Source organism: Plodia interpunctella, chromosome 18, assembly GCF_027563975.2.
Source record: "Plodia interpunctella isolate USDA-ARS_2022_Savannah chromosome 18, ilPloInte3.2, whole genome shotgun sequence".
In the NCBI taxonomy this organism is placed as follows: domain Eukaryota; kingdom Metazoa; phylum Arthropoda; class Insecta; order Lepidoptera; family Pyralidae; genus Plodia; species Plodia interpunctella.
The window spans coordinates 8,408,755-8,433,114 of record NC_071311.1 but is presented as its reverse complement, the minus strand read 5'-3'; the positions used below and the strand labels follow the sequence as shown (position 1 = coordinate 8,433,114).

The following is a 24,360-nucleotide window of genomic DNA, read 5'->3' as shown; positions in this document are numbered from 1 at the left end:
AATAATTATTTCAGTATTTATCTTATATTTCATTTGATATTATAATTAAATAAGTAAATAAATAATTTTATATATCGAACCTACATATTTGTTTATAATTTTTCATTTAAAAATTCATTGACGCTATAATATGCTTTATTTATAAGGTATTGTTTTAATTTGCTCAAAAATAATTTATCCTTTTTTTCCTCTGTCAGTTGTTTAGGCAATTTATTATAAATTTTTATAGACATTATTAACGTACTTGTTGAATTTAATCGAAGACGGTTTATTAGCATTACTAATTTATTTTTATGTCGTTGTGGGTATCTCCTTTCTAGGTCACCTAGTTTTGTAAAATATTCCGGATAATTCCTAACAAATTTAGCTATTTCAAATATATACACACTAGGTACTGTTAGCACATTATATTTTTGGAAATATGATTTACAGCTTTCATATTGTGGGATATTTGCAAGTATTCTTATTAATTTCTTTTGCATGGTGAGTAGGGTGTGCGCGTCTGGACTGTTTCCCCAAAGAATAATACCGTAATTAAGCCAGGCATAGGCATAAGCATAGTACATCGTTAAAGATGCATCGATATTAGTTGTTTTCTTTACTTCACGAAGGGCGTACGCAAAACTGGATAATTTGGAATGAATTTTTTTTATATGTGTTTTCCATGTTACGTGATTGTCTATATCTAAACCGAGCAAAGTGAAATTATTTACGCATTCAATTTTAGTTCCATTAAATTCAAAGTTTATATTTAGTGGCTTTTTTTGGTGAGGGTGGAAGCACATAATTTTTGTTTTTTTGAAGTTAATATCCAAGTTATGTTCGTTCAGCCATTTTGAAGTATTGGTAAGTATGGAATGTAATTTATTGTGAATATTAGTCCCATTTTTACATGACGTGAGCAAAGAGATATCGTCTGCAAAAAGGACGCACGGTTCTTTTATAACTTTTGGTAGGTCGTTTATGTAAATGAGAAACAAAAGACATCCGACTACACTTCCCTGAGGGATAGATGCATTCACAGTTTTACTTTCTGAACGAATTGTTTGTATTTCCTTCGTGTTATAGTCATAGTACTCGATTTCTACGTACTGCTGTCTGTCTTGTAGGTAGGATGCAAACCAGTTTAGTGCAGTACCGCGAATTCCTATTCCGTATAATTTATTCAATAGTATGTTATGCTGGACTTTATCATATGCCTTAGTCATGTCCAATAGTATTCCAATGCCGTATTGTTTATTTTCTAAAATCTTTATTATTTCCCGCATATACTTGTATACAGCCAAAGTGGTGGACCGATTTTTGCGAAAACCATTTTGGCACTCATCAAATAATTTGTATTTCTCACAAAATTTATAAACACGATCGCAGATAATTTTTTCGAATATTTTCGAAGCGGTTGGAAGAAGGGCTATCGGACGATAGTTATTTAGGTCGTTTTTTTTGTCCTTTTTATGAATTGGCCTAATGATTGTTTGTTTTAGAAGGCTAGGAAAGATACCTTCGCTATAAGATTGGTTTATAAGTAATGTTAGTGGTTGAGTTAATTCTTCATAGCATTCTTTAAACAAACAAGGTGGTATTTCATCAATTCCGAAACTTTTTTTGTTTTTTAAGTTCTTTATGGCCTTTTGTACCTCTTGCGGAGTTACTGGGGCGAGGAACATGCTATTTTCGGATGGACTTATAACTGAGCGACCGCACGGGCGCGGGCGGCTGCTGCCTGGTGTATGGTCAGGGTCGCCTATACTCGCGAAGAAATTATTAAAAGAATTTGATACTTGTTGTGGATCTGAAAATTCCGCGTTATTGATTTTTAATTTAATGTTTACTTTCTCTTTAGATTTATTTTTATTCGTTCGCTCTTTTATTATATTCCACATTGCTTTCGTCTTATTGTTTGCTAATTTAATTCTATTTATATAATGCAACTTTTTAGAGTAAGTAATACATTTTTTTAATGTTTTTTCGTATGATTTGTAATGTTGGTTTAAAATAGGACTATTCGTTTTTTGAGTGAGTATTTTTAATAACCTTTTATTTTTGCAAGATATTTTTATACCTTTTGTTATCCAATATTTGTTAAAGTTTGTTCTTAGTTTTATTTTTATTTTTGGTATATTTTCGTTAAGTAATTTATCTAATATATTATGGAATATTTCATAGTTGGTATTTATATTTACATTAGGTTTTAATACGTTCTTCCACTCGATCGAACTCAATTTTTGTCTAAAATTTGATATGTTTTTCTTATTATTATATAACCGTTTTTTGGTATACCAGCATGTTTTGTTATTTATATTTTGCTGTGGAATTTTTAGATTTATACTTGTAGATGCGTGGTCACAAAAACCTAACTCTTCTACAGAGGTTTGAATAATAAATTTATCGTCGAAGTTGGTATATATGTGATCTAGACAGCGTGAAGTTGTCTTTGTTATACGCGTTGGTTTGTTGATGTGTTGTTTAAAATTATATTCTGACATTAGATTTAAAAGTTTGAGACATTTATTGTTACGCTTTAGAATATTTATGTTAAAGTCCCCGCCGACGACTATATTATACTTAGAGTATTTTTTATTTATAAGATTAAGTATTAACTTTAAGCGACTGTAAAACGCGGCCTCATCTAATCCATTCCAATATAAAAGAATTATAATTAAATTTTCCTTTACAAGTTCGACTGCGCATACTTCCACTCGATACTGAAGAGACAGATTTGTGATATCTCGCTTTTCTTTGTATTCAATATGATCTTGCAGCAGTATGCATACTCCTCCTCCTGCTTGGTTTTTCCTTATAAAAGATCCTGCCATTTTATACCCGGTGAAGTGTATTAGGTCTTGTTTTTCTTGGGTTATCCATGATTCCGATATACATATTGCTTGGTAGGTCGAGTTACTGTCTATGAAAGCTTCTAGTTGTTCTTGCTTATTGCAGACGCTCTGCATATTCTGATAGATAATTTGAAGAGGTAGATTGGTATTTGCGAAAGGAACTATTGCTATAGATTTGAGACGGAAGGTTGTCGTCGTTGTTGTTTTTATGCTGATGTTTCTTTTGATCTATTCCTTCTTTTTCCGTTCGTATTTTCAGGGTAGCTGAGGTACTTTCCTTGGCGTTAAGATTTGTGTGAAGTCTATGTTCAAGGTTTATTTTTTCGCCATCTATAAATAGTTCGTTGTTTCGTATTATAGCATGAGATCCCCTTTGTCGGGCTAGCATCATTTCTTCACGCATGAGTTTTCGCTCTTTCCTCTTATTATTGTCCAGATAATCCGAAACTGATAGACCTGTGCCTTGAAAGTAGTGGTTGTTGTCCAGTATATATTTGACCATACGTTTACTTATTAATTCTACTACAAGTGGGCGATTTCCGTTTCCATTATATCTGCCGATTCTGCGTGTTTCTTCGATATAGCCGGTCAGGTTGACATGCAGCAAGTCTTGAAACACTCTGTGTATTCTATCATGCAGGCTATGTTCTGGTTCTTTGTAGTATTCCGCAAGTCCGTATAAAACAAATTTTTTACAGTTGTTTTCAGATGTGTGTTGTTACCCAGCGAGCATTAGGAGATTCCTCGAGAGATAGGCTGTATTTACAGTTTTGAACAATGGTCTACCCTTGTTCCTTATTGTGTTTTTATGGCGCACAACAAACAATCCGAGATTTTTTAAAGGTTGACCTTCTTGTTTTACATTATGCCTTATAATAAATAGGTAGCTTTTACCAGCGACTTTGCTTATTTACGCTAATAAATAAGTTACTTACATCAAGTTTTACTGCTCGCTTTTTTTTATTTAAATAATAAATAAATAAATATATTGGGACAAATCACACAGATTGAGCTAGTCCCAAAGTAAGTTCGAGACTTGTGTTATGGGATACTAACTCAACGATACTATATTTTATAATAAATACATATATAACATCCAAGACCCAGGCCAATCAGAAAAAGATCATTTTCCATCATGACCCGACCGGGGATCGAACCCGGGACCTCTCGGTTCAGTGGCAAGAACCTTACCAGTGCGCCACCGAGGTCGTCATTTAAAAATAGATTTCACAGGTTGCCAAATTGGGTTGGTTCTCTAGTCCAATAAGGGCGTCGCTGCTGTTAAACAAATGTAACAAAAAACAAACGTTTCAAATTTATTTTCGATTCGATTTATGACAGTTTCAACATTTTGGTTAACACACATTTTGTCAAGAACACTTTTCTGAAAAGCAAAAAATTTGAACGAAATCTTTTTCCATTTCATTTTCATTCTCAAAAGTGAGAAGGGAAATATCTTTTTCTTTATGATTAAATTTTGATGTACCGACTGAGATTTCTCTCGGGAGCGCTCTAATATTTACGTCTGACTATTCTAAATTAACATAGTTTAATTAAATGAGTCTTTGTTAAATGTCAAGTTTTAATTTTATCGTCATGTCACTGTGGCTTTCTTTAGATGTCTGTTGATATGATGTCTTTAGATGATGATTAGTAATATTAGGTAGATTTTTAATGTCTTTTTTAATTACTTTGTATGGATCAATATTTATGTGTAATTTTTTTTTTAATAACCTTATTTTCATGTTATTTAGAAAGAGACCTTTTTATTACGATGATTTTAGTCGCGAGTTATGCTTCCAATCGAAAACGCACTGTCTGCGCGGTCTAGGCTTGTTAGCTGTCCATAGTGAGTCGACCATCGTGCCATCTGTCCGTAGTGTCCTGGATCACTTGTGTGGCTTGTTATTAGTCAGTTACTTTGTATGGATCAATATTTATGTGTAATTTTTTTTTTAATAACCTTATTTTCATGTTATTTAGAAAGAGACCTTTTTATTACGATGATTTTAGCCTCGAGATAAATTATTGTTGATTACATATATTTTTTGAAATGATTATTTTTAAAAACACTGAATGAATGACTTAGATAGACGATCTCGGTGGCGCAGTGGTAAAATGCTTGCCTCTGAACCGAGAGGTACCGGGTTCGATCCCCGGTCGGGTCAGGATGGAAAATGATATTTTTCTGATTGGCCCGGGTCTTGGATGTTTATCTATATATGTATTTATTATATCGTTGATTTAGTATCCCATAACACAAGTCACGAACTTACTTTGGGGCTAGCTCAATCTGTGTGATTTGCCCTAATATATTTATGTATTATATATCTTTTAAACTGCGCAACGGATTTTGATATTGGTTTTTTAATAGATTCTAATGATTCCTAAGGAAGGTTTTAAACGAGCGAATTTAAGCCGGGACGAACCGCTTGTCGCTAATAAATTTGCTAACCACGCCCACAATTACCAATTTGAGCTGGATTATTGAACTGTCAGCTCAAGAGGTCATGTCAGAATAACAAACAGGGATATGTTTTGATTTGACATTTAATCTTAAGATCACTACCCACTGGGTGGTCAATTAATCTACAACTGTTTGGGATTTCAGAGAACGTTATTTATATATAAATAAATATATTAGGACAAATCACACAGATTGAGCTGGCCCCAAAGTGAGTTCGTGACTTGTGTTATGGGATACTAACTCAACGATATAACAAATATATATATAGATAAACATCCAAGACCCGTGCCAATCCGAATAGATCATTTTCCATCGTGACCCGACCAAGATCTAAGCATACATAGAACGGACAATGGTAAACTACTTTTGCAGTGTTTTTGTACTTGTTTAGGTATGGTTTGAATTGACGGAATATGATAACAATTTACAACACTTTAGAAATTAATAGTCTCTGCGGTTTTTTGACATACGGTACTCCAATAAATTGTCAAAGAAAACAAAATTTAATTTAACTTGAGATATTTAAGTACAGTCGATACTTATACGCATTTCGATAGAACGGCAGCTCAAAAAACAATACTATTTGAATTGATTTCCCATTTCAATCACTGTAAACAAGGTCGATAAAGCTGAACACTGTGTCCATGGTTACGACATTGCAGGTACATTCTTGGACAACAAGGCCATTACAAGGAAAACATCGTTAGGGTGTCCAGCTTACCTGGCGGAACGGGACACATCGGGTCTAGTCAGCGAAAGGTATTCCGTTTATCTCGCAAATGTTTCTATAGTTTCTGTTGTAAAATCTAATGGAGTCTTGGATCCTATATCCGTAGGATACATATCCATATAACAGTAGGTATTTAGCAATTTAGGTTCGCGTTTATGCTATGTGAAAATGTATTTGAAATGTTGTATTAGTTAAAAAGGGATCATCAGAATCAAAATCAAAATAAAATCACTTGTTCAGAAATTAGGCCTTCACAGGCACTATTTCACGTCATATTTTAAATTAAATGATATTTACCAAAGCTACAAACTACTAGCATTTCGGAACGACCACTGCTGAGAAGAAATGCCGAAAGAAACTCATTCAAACAGTGTTGGTCCCTATTATGCCAGAAGGGCTTACCATTTTTTAAATATAAATTTATGTATAATTTTCTATCAGTAATATAACAATGTAAGTACACAGAAACATAATATGATTGTGATCAAATGCTGATGAAAGGAAATATATATGTACCTATAATTACCAAACAAAAAAAAAATTAATAAAAGATTGAGTTGACCAGTTCCCCCCGGCAGCACCCGTTCACGAGTTGACGCGTGAGTCATCGCGAAGCTCAAGCACAATAGAGGGACCCTCCGACCCGATCAAAACGTTGATATATTGCACTTTATCATTAAATGAACTTCGAATAGATAAATAATAGTTGAAAATTGTAAAATAGGTATAAAATTAAACATATATAAGGATGAACTTATTTAAAAAAATCGTTGACGTAAATCGAATAGGATTTTTCACTTTGACAATAGAAGTAAAAGAAATGGCGCACTATTCCTTTTTTAAATTCTTTTTTTTTATGACAAATATTTTTCTTTGTGGCCAGGGTACAATGAATATAAACTATTCTTCTTTTATCATTCGGACATGGGGCTATAGAAGCGAAAAATAAAAATATCCGCTTTTTGAGGCTATGGCAGTAATAACGATTTATTTTATTTTGCGTTTTGTTCACTATCATACAAAGTGAAATGGCATGATAGATTCAAATTCAAAATTCTTTATTTAATATTGTAATGTAACATTATTATGTATGTATACAGTATCATTACAATATATACATATAATAATAAATATTATATACATCACTTATTGATGTCAAAAATTTACTTAACACTAACATTGCAGAAGTAAATCTTTTGACCCATATTAAAGAAATTCGGAAACGAATGATTCAAGTATTTAAAAAAAATCTATATTTCAGAATTATTATTTGAATGGGTAGAAAAATATATAGGGTTATTAAAATATTTTTATGATAACAATGAATTGTTTTATGAGAAAAGTAGTTACAAATGCATAGCTCAAAACCTTTGCTTAAACAAAAAATACTTCAGTCACATTTTTAAAAAAATCATGAAGAAGAAAGAAGTGCTGGAGGTAATACAAAATTAAAGGTTTCAGGAAAGCTCCTTAATGTTAAGCAGTCTACTGAATATGTAGATTTTACGTTCAGCCTAAATTGACATCGGCTGAATCCGTAACAGTATAATTATGACAATCTGCCTTTCCTACTTAAGCCTCGTCTACACTGACAATATTTTGTATATTCGTTTTTAAATATTCCCGAAAATAAAAATGTTATTCAAATATTATTACACTCGAATCCACTGAATCTATCTCCTTTTGAAAACTGACTTTGGGCTCAGACGCATTTCGGCCGAAGAAGTAAAAGGACAACGCTCAGATGAGAGAGAGAGAGAGAGAGAGAGAACTATGTCTTCTCTGAGTGTGAAGTTCGGGTTTGCGTTTCACTTCTTACTATGGCTGTTGTGACGCACCGAAAATCAGGCTGCAATGTGATTGGTTCAATAAATAACAAAGTCTCTCTTCGCACCCAGTTTAATACATGCGTGATAATACTGCGTGGATTTTTTCATCGATGCGGCGGTGAAAGTAACGAATTTTCAATAAATTTTGATAGCTTGATATGCCGTTGACTGTACTAACACATCCAATGCTGATCATTTGAAATTTTAACAGAATAATTTATCATGATTATTTAAATTAATTATTCAAAAATCGACTCGAATTGTGAACGCATCTTTACAATATAGAGTCACGTCTCATTGCCGGAATGTTCACGTTAAGTCGTTTGTGTAATTCGTTTCGTTCAGGATTTACATATTATTATTATTAAGAATATAATAATTCTAATTGAAATATTACTCAATTTCCTATATAGAATTGAAAATGTTGAAAAAGTTCTTACATCGACTTGAAAATTTAAGAATGGGTTATACCAGTCAACTTTGACGTTGACTTTAACCTGCGCACCGCCGCCTAAGCGTATAACCGTAACCGCGTAGGTTAAAGTAATGTGTTTACTGAACGTCTGTGTTTGGGTCATAAGATTTCACCATATTACCAAATTTCACCTGTTTTGGTACCAATAGATTCGAAGCTGTGACAGACGGACGGATAGACATACACACGAGTGACACTATTCCTGTACGAGGGACCAACCCTAAAAGGAATGTTCGCCGAAGCAAATATTGATGCTTTTTGTGCCATTTTAAGAAAAAGGGTGGCCTAGAAAGGATTTTAAGAAAAAGGGCTCCTTGATGCCTAGAGTGCGTGACAGCAGTAACAGACTCCTTTGGGTTATTGTTATAAGTTTGATAGGTATATTATTAACTGGCTTACAATAAAGTGACATAAGTTTGAATGTAAAGAAAAACTCTATTGATCTTGTCACGATACATGTCTCGACAATTATGAAGGAATTCATCTCAAACTAATTTATTTAATATAGTACCAGTGTTTATAGTTCTAAAAGCGTTTACTCTGTTCATTTTAAATAGCTTTTACAGTTATTACAGGCTTGTACCAGGGTCCCTTGCTGGTACACTGAACCAGACACCATATAAACCCTAAAACAAGCACATATTTGTAATTTATATAATCACTGATACTATTCGTTAAGTTATTTTAACTAATACAGATATGGGTGTGTATTTTCCGTATAGTATTTGAATTGAAAAAAAAAATTGTTTAATAAAAGTTTTCATTCTGCAAAGTGCAGTAAATGCAATGAAAAATGTTATTCCATTTAGCTTTGCCAAAGGCACACTCTACAGCACTCAGTCTCGTAACAGGATGTTTGAGGTAGTGTTGCCTAAATTCCAAAACTTTAGCTTTGAAAAATGTATTCAAGGACGGACTTTACAGAAGCATGGCTGTACTGTGCTAACTGTAGCAAATTAACATAGCACAGCATACTTCCATAAAGTCCGTCAAATTCAAATTCAAAATTCAAATCATTTATTCAGATATTAGACATTCACAGGAACTTTTTCTCGTCAATTTTTATATTTATAGTTTTTTCTCACAAGCTCCAAACTACTGGCATTTTGGAACGACCACTGCTGAGAAGAAATACCGAAAGAAACTCACTTGAACAGTGTTGATTCCTATCATGCCAGATCGGCTTACCATTATTGTTTCTTACAATGTTTTTTGCTAATAATATATAAAAGTACTTAATACACATATTCAAAAGGTATATCAAAACAGGTTATGATTGAAAATATATGAGAAACGAGATGACCAATTCCCTCTGGCAGCATCCGTTCACGAGTTGACGCATGGGTCAGCCATCGCGTAGCGCAACCATAATAGAGGGAACCTCACGATTCGGCCCACGACACCACCACCAGATTGACCATTCTCGTCCTTGAATTCCCTGAAATCCGTCATTGTTCAGCTGTACAGATGTTGAATTTGACTACAATTTTTTTATGCCATTTGTGTTCAAATCCATCTCAAACTAAGTTATTTATTTTAATATAGTACCAGCGATTATAGTTCTAAAAGCACAGCTTTTGTCAAGTCCTAAAGCTCCCAAAACCGCACACTAGCGCCATCACATTTTCATCAACTTTTTTTATATATTAGCGATAATTAAAAAGGTAACTGTAAAGATTATGAATACAACTACACATTTTTTTAGGCCATGTGTGTTAAAATCCAATTTCAGATTGCACATACATCTTTTTACGCCCGTAGTTACCAGTAAAATGGAACTTGGGGATATACGTGAAATAATAAAACGCGCCTTATTCATGTGAATTGAGAGTAGTGATGGGCGGTAAATACCGGGTAGAAAAATTTATATAGAAAGGTTAAATTTATATATTATTAGAAAAAAAAACATTGTAAGAAACAATAATGGTAAGCCGATCTGGCATGATAGGGACCAACACTGTTCAAATGAGTTTCTTTCGGCATTTCTTCTCAGCAGTGGTCGTTCCGAAATGCCAGTAGTTTGTAGCTTGTGAGAAATAACTATAAATATTGATTGACGAGAAAAAGTGCCTGTGAAGGTCTAATTTCTGAATAAATGATTTGAATTTGAATTTGAATTTTAAAATGGGTAAAAGTATAATAACATAACTCCTAAAAATATGAATAGGTTAAAATTCAATGACTCCTTTATACTCGACGTACATGTACAATATTTTATATATGTATATATATGATGCATATAGGTATATTATTTTGTAAGTGACGATATTTTTTTAAATCGTATATTTTTCATAAATTCGGCTATCCTTCATAATGATTTGTAAAGAATAAAACTGTCGCGTGCATTCTTCATCGTGTTGTAGGAAATATAAGACATTGCTGGGTAAATATTAATATAGTATGACTCGGGTTTTTACCGGACAAATCCCATCATTAGCTGAGAGCAATCCTTTCGTTTCCATGTTCCCTTTTGTTTTTCTTCCACAAATCTGCAAAATCGCTAACCTACTTTATGTCATGTTTCAGCCGAGCCCCTCAGAAGGAGCGCATAAATATGTATTCGGGAACTGAGCCTAGGAATGCGGGACGCCATTTTGAAAACACGTTTTTGGTATTCACATAGCAAAGGAATTGGTCCTGATCTATATTTTTTACGTACCTAATAGAAAATATAATTTATTTTTACATAATTGTGCAAATAGTGATATTTGGTTGTGTAGAATGTAATGTAAACTTACAAGTATACACTATCTAATTGGCTATGTGACACCCTGAAGAAGTCATATCCTGCTTGACGTCAATCTTCTCTGAATATGTTATTATTTTTTGCCTTCATCTTTCCCATAGTTGTAGGTATTATAGTATAAATTATATCGTGATCATTACTTGGAATGAAAAACACAATCACTTTTTCGCCACTATTAACATAGTGGTTTGCCATTGCCTTCTCCATTTCACACACAAGTTAATCAACAATTGCGCAGGTTTCCTCACGATGTTTTCCTTCACCGGAAGCAAGTGGTGGACGATGAAAACTACTATACATGAGTCAGATTGGTATACAAACTCGTGTGGCACGAGTAGGATTCGAAACTTTCGATCCACAGGCGGGCGTCTTAACCATTACACCACCACCGCTCCTTATTGTTGCTTATCATCTGCGTACCTATACATAGGCCTTTAAATCAAATAGTATTCGAAATAATAGAAACCGAATAATGACCAAGAGATCTTAACGCATATGGTCGTATAATTATTCCGTTTTTCACTTTACGGGCCCCTAAAACAGGAATTCTAAAGGGAAATTTGGCCGAGGGCACATTTAATTAAGGCCCTCAGTAGAGTAAGATATTAAAATCCCAATTGTAAGGGATCCCGAAGACTAATGGTAGGCTGAAAGGAAAAACAAAGGAGATAGCCAAAGCAATTTGGCGTTTGATTAAAATTTATTGTTCTGTCACTCACCATTCTTGTCGCTTCGTCAGATTTCAAACAGATTTGCGTATAGTGAGATCCAAATCTGAGATTCAAGTGTTTTCATAATAAGGCTCTCACTGGAATATTTTCTTTAAGAATATTTTAAAAAAGAAGTTGGCACCAGTCAACTTTCACCTGCATGAAACGCAAAGGTCATTTTGTTTGTGAGTATATAGTATTAAGGTGAAATATTGTAACTCAATTTTGAAGCAGATATCTTCAACCGATTGATCTGAAACTTTGTACACACGTTTAATGAGGATGACAATTTGTTATTATATATTAAGCATGTTCTTATGATGCATCCAGGATTGGCCCCAAACTAGGAAAATCCTCAACGATTTACTGCACGGATTTTTTGGTCACGCATTGAATGCAATAAGATCTCTTTGACAACAATAAAAGCTTGTGAAGAATGTCGTTTTTACAAATACAATACTATATACCTTTATCGCCCATAAAAACAGTATCAATAAAAATAATACAACTGCTTAATATACTTATACATATGGACCAATAGCGGGCTTATTGCTGAGCAATTTCTTCCAGCCAGCCTTTGGGTAGTGAGAGAGGATAACAGAAGAGGGTGGGCACAGCATGTATGTATCAGCGTAAGACGAAAGAGATGAATTAATTCAGCCGAACTGTCATGGTCTCGATAGCCCAGTGGTCAAGAGCACTGTCCCGGATAGACAGGGCGCGGGTTCAATTCCCGTTCGATTTCAGATTTTTTTTCATATCATTATTATTTTCAAAAATAAGTTAAAAAGTATGTGTGACATTTATAACAAATCTATTTAAATGTATTTATTCAAATAATGTATTATGTCAATTCTTTATCGTAATTATAGCATAACTTGATGCTCGTGTTCAAAACTCTACATACTTGACGGTAAACTAAAGTTTGTGAGGATGTATGTTTGTATGTCTGTTACTCTTTCACGCAAAATCTACTGGACCGATTAGTATGAAATTCGCTACACGGGTAGAATTTTATCTTTAAACGTTTAAATTTTTTTTTATCTCGAAATTCCCACGGAAGCGAAGCCCCGGGGCGCCGCAAGTTACTATACAACCTGCAAATTTACCTCACATATTCAACACAAAATATTTACTTACTTAAATAGTTTAGGCTTCAGTTATAGCCCTGCTTATAAACGGTGTACCAAAGCCGAACAATTAACAAAGCTTTCTAATTACGGAGCTTACAAAAGCCTTTGATTTCAGACCATGGATCATAAGACGCCACGTAAGCGGTTTTTCGCTCATTATTGCGATTTTGTAGACGGCAAAGGAAATTATTTTTAGCTGTTAAAATTGCAATGGATATTACATTAAAGTGTGCGTAGTTTTTTTGTCATAACTAAGGCGCGAGTGATCGATTGACCATCAGATAAGGTTAGCAACCAGGCGCGGTAGTCCATTGACCAGCCAACCATGTATATAAATCAGAACATAAAAAAAGTAAAATCTATTTGAATAATTGGCATTCTAACAGGCTGTGGGCGAACAGCTAAAATTCGCTTAATTACGACTTAAAAAATATCGGTACAATTATTGAATTTACTTCGTTAACAAATAGCAATCTGTTACAAATGGAATTGTGGAAAATGTATATATTCCTTAAACTTTTCCGCTATCACAACAATGTAATATATTTTCAATATGAGTATATCCAGTATAATTGCTATTAGTATCAAAAAACACTCGATTGTATAAGAAAAAACCAACTTGTTTGCTAAGAGTGAGTAATGACGAAGACCCGAAAATACATTGGGAAATAAATCTTTTCTATTTCTTTTCCCCGCTTCACCATTGTCGGGGGAAAATATATCGTTGAGGTTTTAGACGAATCATTGTAATGTTAATATGTCTAAGTGCTTTAATATCTCGCGACCATGAATTAATAAATTGCATGTAAAATTTTATTAGAAGAGTTCCTGGAATCTTCCAATTTGCCTTAATAAAAAACACGTTTACATAAATTTGCAAATAAATAATCTTTGTCTTTGTCTTAATGTGTATTTGTCCGCTCCTAAGTTATGACGCCCAATTATGGGTACATGTTAAAAAGCAGCGCTTTAATTTGAAGGTGTGCCAGCGACTTAATGGAGCTCAGCATCTGACATAAAACTGACTATGTTATTAGGAATACAAAGGGCGAGTCTAGTTGAACACAGTCTATACAGTACAGTCAACTTTAACTTTAAAGTTAACGTCAAAGTTGACTGACGGACGTTGAAGTTCCGTTCTATGACAAACTAACAAATAAAATATATAGAGACAAAACACAGCCCCAAAGTAAGTGCGAGACTTGTGTTATGGGATACTAACTCAACGAAACTATATTCCTGTAACATACATAAACATCCAAGAGCCAGGTCAATCTGAAAAAGATCATTTTCCATGTTGACCTGACCGGGTCTCGAACCCGAGACCTCCAGTGTAGCAGTCCGGCGTGATGACCACTAGGCCACGAAGGTCGTACAAATAGGCGGGTCACATTTTGTCGTATGCACCCCGAAAGATCTCGCTCTAATTCTTACCACCTGAGGGGTCACTGCAGGTTTGCATTTCACTTCTCACCATCGAATCGTTTCGAAGTGAGACGCAGCGAACAGCGAACAGCTTTTGACAATTACAGCGAAAAAAGAATTAATTTGAATATCGTAATATATGTGTAAAAAGCGTTGATAATCTTGACTGGTATATTGATAGTACTTTCGACAGGTGAATGTGGTTGTGATTAAACATATATAAGTTTCAATCATAAACTATCGCTGACTAAATACACAAGCTTAGCCCATTCTCCTGCAATAACGCTGGGACGTGTTCCGCATCGTGATGTGTTAATATAACTGATGGTATTGGATTAATGACGATTATTACCGCTTGGGTAACTTCGTGTAATTTGTTATCGTTAAAATTTGATTAGTAATATAATCTCTAATTTTCATAAAAAGTGATGGAATAATTATGTTGCAATGGACAAATTGACTAAAACTTGGAGACATAATTGGCCCTCCTGAGTGCGACGTCTAAAACGCAAACTGAAATAATAACACATTTTCAGTCTATCGCCTTTGAGTTGAATATCCATTTTCTCTTGATTTACTTTTGAAATCGTGGCAGAGAATAGAATAAAAAACCTTAATTACTATAAAATATAACATGATAACAATGATCGCTATAGTAATTGGCTATTAGTCAGACCATAAATAACACAGATTGAGCAAGCCCCAAAGTAAGTTCGAGACTTGTGTTATGGGATACTAAGTCAACGATACTATATTTTATAACAAATACATATATAGATAAACATCCAAGACCCGGGCCAATCAGAAAAAGTTCATTTTCCATCTTGATCTGACCGGGGATCGAACCCGGGAAGCGTAGCAGTCCGGCACGATGACCATGTGATTAGAATCATACCACGGAGATCATAATCAAGAGTTAGTATTTTATTTAACAACATACAAACAACTTATCGTGCAATAGAGGCCCCCACTTCAGGTCTTGCACTCATAAATACATTTTTCCAACTAAACACCGAAAAAAAGTCCTGTACGAACAAATCTAAAGGAATGTCGGCCATTTTCTCAAATGGGACATCATTCCATCTTACTGCTCTATAAAAACACTCAAGATTATAATATTAAACCTCCGGATCAGACGAAAACAGACTTCAGCTAAACGGTATAAGGTTCATTTTCGTTTTGGCAAAAGTCCGTTGTGTCGTCATAACCACACAGTTTCAAAATGAACCCTATTTTTCCTCCAGTGGTGGAAAAAGTCTAAAAGGTATATCTTTTTGCGTTTTATTTGTTTGATATGACTTTGAGTAATAAATTACAATCGCTTACCGTATTCATATTGTTGATTTTCATATCTGAAAATAAATAAAATACCGTTTAATAATTCGGTATAAAGTTTCTACAAAAAACATTTTGAAATGTGAATATAAAAAAAAAGTTTCTGTGAAAATATAGATTCCAAATACATGTTTCTTTATGTTGGACATATAAAAAAAAAAATACGCTTTATTTTAACTATCTAGGTACTGTCAATCTTTCTTTAATTCTTTCTGAAGCTTCACCAGTCTGAATATCGATTGTTATCCCCTAAATAGTCCTTTCAAAATTCCTTTTCGTTCATATATATGAACGAAAAATTATGAAGTCAACTTTCAAAGCCACGAAAATATTAATATTTCGAATGAAGTTTACCGCACAGTGCCGTATTTACAGTCTTTAAAACCAAATCTGTGTCTGTTCACCTTTCACGGCTAAATCACTGGACCGATTTTGATGAAATTTGGTATGCGTGTAGTTAAAGACGCCCGTTTATATATAGGCTATATTTATCTAAAAACAATTTCAAAATGACTATAACGAGGTTGAAACTGTGTATGAAAATCGTGTGAAAGTTACGGGGGCGAAGCCGCGGGCAAAAGCTAGTTTTAAATAAAAGAAAGTTAAATTAGTACATTTAAGAAATCTCCAAAATTGCTGCCTTCTCCTCATCTGCTAAAAATGAACTAGTTAAGAACACACTCGATTAAATTAACTTTCGAAGGAGCTAACCAGCTATTGGTCTGTTACGATGGCACATGTACACTGAAACTTTATAACTTTCCTGGTGTCGTTGAGGGTCAAAAACAAACCGATACCAGAGGCCTTCGTAACTTGACAAATCAAGAAAAAACAATAATGTATGTGTTTATGCAGTCGGTACACCGAGCTACATCAAAGTGTTTTATATTAATATCACTGTATTTAGTGTTTCCGCCATAAAGACTACAGAGAGCGGTGTCCACAACATATATCTGCAAGAAAGTCAACATCACACGTGTTCCATTAAATGTTAATAATAATAATAATAATAATATAAATATAGTTAATATATCATAAAAATGTAAGTAAAAATTAATCATAATAATAAATAAAATGTAATGTAATTTTTTTATTGTCTTAACATGGTATGACTATGATTTATATTTGAGTGAAATATTATTACGTAAACTGTATTATTGTTCGAACTGTCGCCCAAATCTTGTGCCAGCTCCACACTATCGCAGAACTCGGACACATGCAGTTGGTATGAGTGCTTTTATTTGCCGCAATGAAAAACCAGCAATGTATATCGAAACCGCCATAGTTTGGCGAACTGTTCGACGATATTGTGGAGTCGGTATTAGAGTGACTTGCGGTATAATAAGCGCTGCAGTACACACAGCCGTTGCATTTTACAACTAACGGAAATTACATTCCGTCAGAAACACTATGGAAATATAGAAATAATACATTAGATTTTAATATTGAAGCCGTAGTAACAAAACGAACATTCTTTGTTATGGCAATTGTTTGTTATGGCAAAAGGGATCCAGTTTTATGTAATTTGAATGAAGGAAGCAGTAAATGTAAGATATTCAGGGTAATCATTCGAGGCCTTGGAATAATATTACTATTCTGTGACGGATGGAGACGAAACGTCAACCTTATTTTAACTTACGACGGTAATTCTTGAATGCTTCTTTTTTTGCCGGAAAATTTTCTTTTAGATGAAAATCATCTGAATAATAGCTAAGAGCAACGTACTTCAACATACCTTCTGAAGTACGGAAGAACTAGATTTAATACATACTGTTTTTGGTCATCCATCACTATGTCCTATGATGTGGCTTGACGTCGTCACAATCAAGGAATTAGTAGGTACATTGTACGAAGTACTTACTGAATCCATGGTCAAAATTGATATGTGTGCCTCAGTATACGATTGCAAAAACCACAGTGGTGAAAGAGACAGAAAAACGGATGACGGTTTAGAACCTTTTACGGTAGAAAACGGGAAAACATTCAGATAAAAGATAGAGAACACCCTTAGACAAATCGATAACTTAGCAACAGCACTAGTCTTAGATCTTATCCTCGTCTAGTCTAGACTGACAAATAGATCTGAGCTCGCTGGCTACTCTCAGAGATGTTTCTCGGCTTTTCTTCGTACTTGTAAATTCTTGGATAAAGTTTAGACATTGCTAACAAGTTTTATAATGCTACTAATTCTTATCTAAATACCTATATAAGATATAAAACAAATACTGGCAACTACTGAAAGCATTATCTTTCGGCTAACGATTAGGAAATACAAAGAAATATTGTTATTTTATGTAACTTTTAGTAAATTTTTAGACATTCGGTTGATTGGAAGAGGTACCTTTCTAGGACAACGTCCACCATTGTTCTTTTTTCGTTTAAAAGTTTGATTCTATTTTTCATTTTATTTGTGTACAAATAATACTGTAGATATCTGTAGCTGTTGCTGTAGATGAGACAAACAAACAAATGCAGAAAATCAAATGACATAACTATGAAGCTTTTCAAAATTCAAATCATTTATTCAGAAATTAGACCTTCACAGGCACTATTTCTCGTCAATCTTTATATTTATAGTTATTTCTCACAAGCTACAAACTACTGGCATTTCTGAACGACCACTGCTGAGAAGAAATGCCGAAAGAAACTCATTTGAACAGTGTTGGTCCCTATCAATTTCTTAATACAATACGGTAAGTACCATTATTATTTCAGAATGCAAAGCGATTCACAAATCCATTCTCAATTTATTGCAAGTGAACATTGAAAGTATTTTGATTGGGAATGAAAAGATTAATGTAAAGCAGACGCAAGTTAAAAGAACGAAGATATAGCTAAATTGCATTCACTGAATAAAAACATGAGTTAAAATTACTCACACGTTACACCAGACGTGAAAACTGAATATAAATATGCATTCTTTAAAACACTGGCGACCAACATGTGGAATAATATGAGAACTCTTTTGTCTTTCACAAATTAAAAACGTGATGAAAATAAAGCTTGAAACGTGGTTTTATTCTGCATTTTGTTGTAATAAAAATGCAGAGAGATGGGTTTATGTCGTCTGCACATATTGAAATTAAACTTTTTATTACAATACACTTTTAACTTTAATCGCGGTTATCCTTTTGCGTTCGTATATTATAACAATTCGTCCTTCTATAATTGTTCCCAAGAACCTATTTTGAGATACGATCATCAGCCTCATGCGAAACAGGGAGCAAAGTAGAATAGCTGAATCGCTCAGATCCCTCGCTCACTTTATATATTTATGTATATAATATATACTACTTAGAACATAAATGCGGGATCATTTAGACAAGTTTCAGCGCGGTTGGCAACAAATATTTAAAGATAAGATTTGGAAGACAAAAGGGGAGACCTTTGCCCAGCAGTGGGGCATATAATATTAGCTATTACAAAAATACTAAGTACTTAGTAAATTTCACATTTGGAAACAAGGCCCCTAATCCTAGATTTTCTCACGTGGTCGAGCCACGTAACATCAGCATTGATTGTCACCTACCTGGTTGATGCGCAACTCTCTCGTTTCGCTCGAGCACTGGCCACTTTTCATTGCCATACAAAAAGTATTCAACGTGAACTTCTTTTCAACTTGATCATAATAAGGTGAAGGAGACGGTGCTAAATATATTTTATTCTTCAGTTCGGCCGAATTAATTCATCTTTTTACGTCTTACGCCGACGTCAATTTGTTCATACGAGAGTGGGTGTTTCTCAGAGCGTTTTGACCGCATCGGTCGCGCTGTCATTACAATTTTTCAAATTTTAACAAAGACAAGAATTAATTTGCTCTGTAGAAATGTCAATTTTACGAATGATTGATTTTGGAAATTATTCCTTCTTCAAGAAAATTGACGGATCGTAATGACAGCGCGGTAACAACGGTCGAAACGACGGTCAACAAACAATTACAATGGTCCACATACAAATTTCCAAAAAAAAATTTCAAATTCTCATTTTCAATTCAGATTAAGGTAATCAAATTTCTTGAAAATTTGTATTACCTTAACCTGAGAAGCATTACATACATGTATAAACACGTTTATTATACAGACAAAAGCATTATTAACCCTGTCATATGCAAATAAACCTTTGTTTACCTCGAAGCTGCATCGCCAGATATGTAAATACTAGTTAATTGCACGCAAGCATCTAAAGCATTGTTTTTGGGTTTATTTTCAGTAGAATTAAATTAAATATCTGTGTTATTGTTATAATGTTACCGATTTGGTGGTGCAAAGAGAAATGTAATTATTTACATAAGGATTTATTTTAAACCCTCCAGTGTTTTTATTACTACGGCGCTGAAAACCATTTTGTATGTTGCTTAATTCTCAATGAAAATATTGCTGTATACTTTATCTCCCGTGCTGTTTGGAAGCAAAAATATTAATAATACAGTTTTATGACTTCAAGAACTCACAACTGAATTCCAAATCAATATAAAAGTTTACATTTATTTAAAAATCACCTCGTGACTTTTGACTGAAATACATTTGTTACTTAAATGATTTCTTAATGAGAAGTAAATAAAAAAAAATGAAATTTTATGAGTTAGTATTCCACTTTTGTCTGTTATTTTGTATAGAGGAGAATAAAAGAGACATTCTGTCGGCGAATCGTTCGTAGACGAAGGTTTCTGTCGTTCTAACGCCCGATGTCGAAACATTCTGTCGACGACACGTTCGTAGACGAAGCAATCGTCGGAGAACCGTTTCAGATTCATTTTATCTTGCTAAATCATAGTCGGTAAAGCACTTAAGCATTTTTTTAACACACACTTGTATGTACTTTTTGCAAATATTCTTTCTTTCTTATAATATTCGAATTGTAAAATTAAATCAATCTCAAGGCGACTGGAGATCTCATATTACAAACTTCGACCATCAATACTGCTTGGCAGATGTAAGTTCTATCGCTGTGTCAATCAGTACGAACTTGAAAATCAAATTGGGGAAGTAATAGAGAGGCTTTTACTTAGCAAAGTGACTCGGCAGACATAAAAATTTGAAAATAACATATGCTATGTATTTGTTTCTGTCCACGGGAGTTGTGAAGCGTTATGAAGCTAGGACCTAATGTCCGACAAGAGACGGGATAATGTATAAAAAAGACACGAGACAACATTTCTTAAATTTGAACATTATTATTAAAATTTAAGAAACGCTAATTAATTATTAATTAAAGTTAAGAATATTCTTGTTACAACATTATTCGTGTAACATGAATATTTAAATGGAAAAGTTCTAGCATACAGCAATCAAAATATACATTAGCAATTTTCGTAAAAAATTAAAGGCATTCATGGGATATACTCTTGTCTTCTATTTATCGAATCGGGATTTTTCATCCGACCCTTTTTGTAGAAAAATCGACGCGGTAGGTCCGCGTGACAGGCGAATCAGGGATAGGGATCGAAATGTATTTACCATCCCGTGTTTAAAAGCTTTTGAATAAAAAATATGGGTAGTCGTATCAAAGAAACAGTTTATAAAATGGCAGCCTTAAATATTTTTATAACGTAGTAGACATCCGAGTATCAGGGATGATATGCCGACGATATTGCTAAATGAAGACGAAAAATTAGGAAAGCGGACCCTGTGCTACGATGCTCAACGGCTGCGGAAGCAACCGGGAAACGCTCAGATGAGAAAAAGAGAGAGAGGTAAAGGAGTATGCAGATTGCGGTTGCTTGATGTTAAGCAAACACTACAGCCAATGGACTTCAGTAACCCGATTTGGGCATGAATGCTATTACCCAAACATGCAATTTTGAACCTAATCGAGTAACACATATTTTGAAGTACATAACCACCATCGGTTAACCACCACGGGCAACAAAAGCTAGTACATAATAACATAGTTTAATGACGTATGGAACTTTATGAAAAATACATTTTTTACTGCATAAGCATATCATATAATGAAAAATAGTAAGGATCACCGAGTCATTTGTCCGTTCACGTCTGAATACCTTTATTGTCAGCGATTTCTCAAAACAAAATATATTAGAATCCTTATCCCTTTTCCCCTGGATTTATGCGGGAACCCCTTAATATCTGTTCGTATATTACCTTCGAGTAAGCTGGTTTCTTTGATTAATTCCAATTTTTCTTACGAAATGTTCTTTTTTAGGAAAATATTTTGTTTTGTGTTTTTAGGTGTTAAGAAATATGTAATAACTAACGGCTCGGCTTCCCTCGAGTAAATAGATAATTAGTTATATACTAAATCCTCGACAGGAATGACACACAGTAAGTTTTGAGCAGATACACGAAAGAAACGCGGGCGAAGCCGCGGGCAAAAGCGAGGCACAAATAAAATTATCAGGAAATTGTTCAAATCATAATTACCTATATTATTATTATTATTTTCGTTTATCTGGAAATAGTTGTTTTTACTTAGTAATAAAATTACTTACTTAGATTGGGTTGCACCAGTCAAAGTTGACGTTAACTTTAACCTGCGCAGAAAAACGTAAAGTACGCTATTTTATTTAAACGACTGCGGTAAAAATTAAGGACAAAATTTAATTTGAAATTAGTTAATAAAATAAAAAAAATATGCATAATGGTACTTTTTATGAATACATATAAAAAAAAAACAAAAAAAATATCAAAATATTATATACTTATCTGCGATACTCTGGAGCGTGCACGATTTTACAATATAATTTAAGTATAGTGCATTATAAAAAAATATGTGTCCATATACATATGAAAATAATATAATGAATTAGATAAGGCAACAAAAAATTGTTTCAAAAATAATATAATATTATAATTCCTGCCTATAATTATAATAAATTATATATTGTGTAATAAATGAATAATAAAAGTAGTTATATTGAAATGAAATTAAATAATTACAATCATAATTAGTGATTGCATACTATATTCTGTATACATAGTAAGTTACAATTTCCCCTTCATGAAACTTAAACTCATAAAGCATCCGTTCTATAAACAATAGTTACTCTATGTCCTACCATTTTGCGAGCGGCCATTTTATGCTGCACGGAAACACGTAATGGCGGTGCGACCTTTGTGTTTTAGTTGTCTTTATGCCTATGTTAATAGCTCTGGATGTTGTAAATGGGTCGAAAGACTTGCTATTTATATGTGTTGGTAGTTTGTACCACAGACGATAGTTTGAACTATTTCTCAACTAGCGGCATTGCTAGACTTTATTTTCGTAGGGTTTTGAGATACGTATTTATATTTTATCTTAAATTTCTCAGGATTATATGTGGATCTCAGGATTATATTCAAAGTCTTATTACTCATGGCTGAGGCTCGTGGTCATCACATGGAATGAAACACATACAATGGCAATTGATGGAGTGGTTTGCCAATAAATATAGGATCTATAAAAATATTTTATTTCAATACTAGTGAATAATTATTATCGCTTGTGAGATAAGAGCAGACGAGTGTTGGTGATGAACGTCAATACAAGTTGTCAATCGGTCGAGTATATCTGAAGATTGCCCCCTACAGACAAACCTATAAATGCTTCCCCTTATTTATTTATTTATCCTTCTTTTTCTACGAAACAGAGCATTGGATTCAGATGATTTTTGGTGTGGAGACAGCTGAAGAGCTGGAGAGTGACCCAGGCTATTTGCCGGGTGAAGCCACGGGTAAGAGCTAGTAATAACATATATCTTCAATCACATCAACATTTTACGTTTCTTCACAATTAGAAATTTTAAATTTTAAAATTAAAACTGCCAAAATTTCCCCAAAACATTCAACCATCCATGCACTTTAATCTCTAAAAAGATAATTGGCATAAAAATAAACGTGTTTTAACATTACGTATCTTGACGAGACACGCTATATTGCATCTACCTTTTATAAGGGCCATATACAGCAGTTTTATGATCCGGCCGCCATTTTGTAATTTGAGCGTGATATTCTATGGTAGGTGCTTCCGGTTTAATCAAGTCAAACTTACTTTGAAAGGATGTAACATTGTTATACCTAAAAATACATAATTTATTTCAAGTCTCGCTTGTAGAACTGTGCGGAGGGAACCGGTCAGCTCGATCTCTTATTGAAAGTATTTTTCTTTTGGTTAATTTTTTTTTCATCGGCACTCGATCACAATCCTAATATGTTTCAGTATACCTTTTGACCATGTACTTTATTGTGTACTTACATTGTTATATTACTGAGAAAATATAATATGATTATTCAAGTTTATATTTAAAAAACGGTAAGCCCTTCTGGCATGATAGGGACCAACACTGTTTGAATTACTTTCTTTCGGCATTTTTTCCCAACAGTGGTCCTTCCGAAATGCTAGTACTTTTTAGCTTTATCTGTTTTACCTAATATTTGTAAAATTTTGCATAGGTCATGTAGTTTTAACTACATAGGGTACTTTCCATCCCGAAATAATAAATGTTCCCGTGGGAAATTCACGCGGGTGAAGCCGCAAATAGTAGCTGTACAAATCAAGATATCACATTTTATCAATATGAATACAATGTGAACTGATTAATATTTGCATATTGAACAAATCTAGCTTGATACCCAGTTATGCATATTATGTTACAGTGAACAATAGACACACATATATATTAGAACAATTGTCTGGAACCGTCTCACATTCAAAAGCTAGATTGCCAAAAGACATTAC

The 24,360-nt window shown here is 33.7% G+C and overlaps 1 protein-coding gene across 9 annotated transcripts in view; it reads right to left on the bottom strand.

Moving 5' to 3' along the window:
- LOC128677636 (zwei Ig domain protein zig-8-like) overlaps positions 1–24,360 on the bottom strand; it is a 145,127-nt gene that overhangs the window by 75,812 nt on the left and 44,955 nt on the right. For 5 of the 9 annotated variants that reach the window (XM_053758621.2, XM_053758612.1, XM_053758618.1 and 2 more), the window contains one exon: positions 15,679–15,704. The exons of 1 other annotated variant lie outside the window; for it this stretch is intronic. The gene's annotated coding sequence lies outside the window, so the exon portion shown is untranslated. Of the gene's footprint in view, positions 1–15,678; positions 15,705–16,301; positions 16,399–22,135; positions 22,155–24,360 lie in introns of those variants that run through there. 3 more of the 9 variants (XM_053758616.2, XM_053758614.2, XM_053758619.2) reach the window with 3 other exon arrangements.